Genomic DNA, 5,216 nt, shown 5'->3' with positions numbered 1-5,216 from the left:
GTTTTAAACTATTATTACATCATGACAAATTTTTCCTTATCATATTTTTTGTTAATATATATACTACTAAATGTGTCCACAACCATCGTTGTCACAATCCGCTGATTACGATCCGGGAAACTCAACCTGTTTAACTCCAACCAAAAGGATTAGTTGTCAGCAAACCAGTTCTGATTTGGATTCTGATGAGTATACATAGTATCAATTATCAACTAACAAACATATCAAAGCTAAGTAATTAGTGGTTACATAATCCTGTGGTATCAGCCTCTATGTTTTGTTTTACATCAATTTCATCGTTTTGAATGTGCTAACTTAGTACATATGACAATATATTTTGTGAAGTCCACCACCATTTAATAGCAATGATGTATAAAAAATCGAATGTCAAATATATATGTGAATATGTATTTATCCTTTGACTTCTGTTTTTTTTCATCCGTCTCATACTCTTTACTATCGCCATTGCCGTTATAATTATTAAATCAATTAAATCAGAGCATAACAATTTACTGTTCAATTTACCATACAATAACATATTAATCGATTCAGTTTGCTTTGTTTGGATGTTACTAAGTCGACATTGACTATGTCACGAACAAAATACTTCCTTCGATGCTATATCCTCCTGTCATATTTACTATTTTATTATATATCCAAATATTAGCTTATGTGATTTAATGCTATTATTTATTTATTCTTATATTCATATTTATAATTTTATATTATACATACACACACACACACACACACAGATATATATATATATATATATATATATATATATATATATATATATATATATATATATATATATATATACAAATATTCATATTTATATTTTATATTATAGTATATTATATTTACATTTGTTGTGCTTTAATGTCACAAATGCTTATTACTTTACCAGGGATGCTGCTTCCAGTATGACTTTGAAATAAATTGGAACTTACAGAAGCTATCAAGATCCATTATTTGTAGTGTGTGATTATATTTCTTAGGAAATCTATATAGAAATTTTTGGGGTTTTGCCTTTGTCAGTGACCACAATAGATATAGCTTACAATCATTTCTCTGTTGCAGGTAAGATGACCATCATATCCTTACATGGAAATATTGATATACAAAAACACGTCCATCCCATTATATTTAACTTCGTTTGTTTAAATATTATTGTTGCCAACACATGGCGTGCATATCATTGATCACAGATCTCAATATCTTTCTGTTGACCTGAGACACAATAACCTGATGCCTCAACATGAGATTGTCTTTTATTACCACCCAAACGGAGGTCTATGGCTGATCATCCTGAGCGAAGACATTGGATGGGATAAAAAGGAGTCTACCTAAATAAGAGTGATAACACTTATAACAATGTTTCGTTGCTTTGGTTGTCCATTAGAAAATTTATATTTTTTTTTGCTTTCATATGTGTTGGGATATTAGACAATATCATATTTGCTGTTCCACTTGAATCAATATTATATGTGGTATAATAAACATATTTCTTAATCAGCTGTTCAATCTCTTGCTTTTTGTGATCTTAAATTTTAATTCAATATCATATTTGTTGTTCCACTTGAATCAATATTATATATGATATAATAAACATGTTTCTTAATCAGTTGTACAATCTCTTGCTTTTTGTGATCTTAAATTTTAATTCAATTATTACTATTATATACCTGCGTAAAACATTGTCTACCGACACACAAAATCAATTCTATTTACTTAGCCTATAACACAACACAATTAAAATTCATGAATTCATCACATCATTTATGAATTCAACACCGCATGCACTAGTGACTAGACACAACAGAAGCGTAGCACAATGTCTTCTACGTCCAACATCTCCCATTTTCTTCCTCTTTAATTGCTTCTCTCATAAAATTTCTCCCATCGGTTTAAACAATTCCCTCAGGTGCCCATGCATTAGTGTCACAGTTTTATAGATATATAAGAAAAGGGAGAAAATCAAACAATCAAAATTCGTAAACACTCTTTCAAATTGATCCCATCACTCCACCCTATTTGAGTAGATATTAAAAATCCATAGCCAAACCAAAACAATAACAATGATGTCGTTAATATATGTCTATTGCTTTGTGAATTTTTCAATACTTAAAATTATTCTTATATTGTCACTAACCTCATTACCTGCAAATGCATTTAATGTGTACAACTATAAAAATGTATGATATGATTGTTCTGCGTTTTATAGGCAGCTATTTTTTGGGATGCCACGCTCCATGCATTTAATGAAACAAATTTAGATACACCTTTACCAGCAACACTGACTAACCTTGATTGGTTAGGTGGTTTCATCCAGTGTATAAACTTACTTCCCTCATTCGACGGCCTTTGTCAATCCTCCATTGATGTCAATCAATCAATATCAATATTAATGCTATGTAAACTATTCTTCAAAAACTTTTGTTACTTTCAATTCATCTGGCAATGCACCATTTAATTTCAAACATTTTGTTTCCTCACTCATCAAACATTGAATGTATTCAACTTCAAAAACAAGGACGATGATCATAAATGTTCACATATAAGAGAATTTGCAAACCAAACACTTTACAACAGTAGATCATTCGCACTAGACTAAACCATCGAGTATGAAATTTAATGCATGTTTTACTATAAATTTTTGTATTCTTTTATGCTATTGTGCTTTTTCAATTGCAAATACATATCCCTTTACTCGCTCATCCAAATAGCTGTAATATTGGTATCATTTCAAAATCCAGCTACTACAGCTACTTATTTAAGTCAGTTTCAACGTTTGATTTTCATGTTGTTTGACAATTATATAAGCCAATTGTTGCAGAAATCAAACTTCTCATGGACAACTATGTTGAACGAAGAAAGCGTAGGAAAATTATTTTACAACGAAAAACACAACGTTCTGTCACTAATGGTAACAATTAATACAAATTTGTAATTCATTTATACATTATTCAAATTAACATTATACTTACAAAGACTATTATTATAGGCAACTTGCAGTATATCTCAAAATGTAGCCCAACCATTAACCATAATAATAACCCCACTACAAGCTCCCAATGTACACCACCACCACACAGAACTTTATCTATGAATCAATCTGGACATTGCTCGACAAACCATACAATCAATCTTTCTTCCATCTAGAGGAATTTGATGTCATGTTATGACAATAAAAAAAATAGAACAACCCCTTCTACATCCACATGCCAAGTCAGTGATCATTATTCCAATATCACACAGTGTGACATTCATATAGGTAATTTTTTTTGTTATGCTATTATTACATATGTACATAGACACATTTTATTTATTATTACATCCTTTTCAAATCTTATTCTATAGTCAACTGATGTCATATTGTGTGTTTATTATGCAGATAAAAATCACACACCATCTAACACTACACAGGATCATCAATTTGTCAGCCATGACCTCTCAGATTCCACTGATGATGATCTAAATATGACACAGGAAAACATCGATATAGGTAATCATCCATTATTTATATTGTGCTTCTTCCATCATCAAATAAATCAATCAAATACTTTCAACTGATGTGTGTTATACCAAATCAATATATATAGAATACTCATTGAATGACCCAACGATAGATGATCTTTGATGATTATGATGAACAGACCATTATAATCGCCTCATCTGCATATCAAAATACAGGTTTTATCTTCCAACTAAAAATTGTATTCAAATGTGTTTGATATATATAATTACTGATAAGTTATTTATAGGTGGTGCTTACATTGATATTAGAGATCCTGTATGGGAATGCCCATATTGTAAAGCTATGATGTGGTATGATGAGAGGATAAATAAAGACAAACAAACCAAGAAACCAAGGTTTTCATTATGTTGTTCTGATGGAAAAATACAATTGTCTCTGTTGCAACAACCACCCCATCCATTGAATTACTTACTTTTCAATAACCAGGATCCTACAGCTAAAAATTTCCAGTAGTACATACGAATATATAATCTAATGTTTACGTTCACATCTCCCGGTATCAAAATTGACACATCCTATAACACTGGAAAGGGACCTCCAACTTTTCGTATACATGGACAAATGCATCATCTTATTGGAAGCCTCCTCCCTATGCCTAATAACTCACCCAAGTTTGCACAACTATATATTTATGATACAAAAAATGAGATTAACAATAGACTTTCACAAAACCCGTCAGTATTTATACTTATGTTACACTTATAAAAGATTACATTTTCAAATGCCTGCCTATTCTGCTCTGACTAATTTTTAATTTACAGCATGCATGATATGCTTCATGAACAAATTATCATTGCAATCAAAAACATGCTCGATCATCAAAATCATTATGCCCAAAAGTTTAGGATGGCAAGGGACAAATTGCAATCTGCTGCACTTCCAGACCTAAAGATAAAACTGATTAGTCAAAGACAAACAGACGAAAGGTTATATAACTTACCAACTACCACTGAAGTTGCTACTTTGATTGTTGGTGATGAACACTCAGCTGATAAAAGAGATATCATAATAGAAAAACAATTCGGACTTCTGAAGAGAATACATGAACTTCATCTTGCATATTTGCCTTTGCAATATCCACTTTTATACCCAAAAGGAGAAGATGGTTAGAGAATAGATATACCTCATAAAGATCATGCCAATATACATACTGCAAAGAGGAAAAAAGTTACGTTACACGAATATTTTTGTTACAGGCTACAGTCAAGAACCAACGAAACTCAGACTATACTTCATTCCAGAAGATTATTTCAGCAATGGATTGTTGATGGATATTGTATGATTGAGTCTCAAAAATTGAACTATGTGAGACAACATCAACAAAAACTCAGGGTTGACAAATACATCAATTTGAGTGTCTCTAATGATCATCCTGAAACACTTGGTAGGGGTAAAGGAAAGAGAATCATACTGCCAAGTAGTTTTGTTGGTAGTCAAAGATATATGGAGCAACTCTATTTTGATGGGATGACAATTTGTGGACATCTTGGATTTCCAGACTTATTTTTAACAATAACATGTAATCCAACATGGCCAGAAATACAACGCAAGGTCACACAATCCAATGTCACCCCTCATAATTGCCTTGATATTATCACACAAGTTTTCAAAATAAAACTCAATCAATTGATGAATGACTTAAAACATGGCAATATCTTTGGTAACATTATTGGAT

This window comes from Glycine max, chromosome 13 (genome assembly GCF_000004515.6).
Source record: "Glycine max cultivar Williams 82 chromosome 13, Glycine_max_v4.0, whole genome shotgun sequence".
Taxonomy (NCBI): Eukaryota; Viridiplantae; Streptophyta; class Magnoliopsida; order Fabales; family Fabaceae; genus Glycine; species Glycine max.
This window is presented reverse-complemented; position numbering follows the sequence as displayed.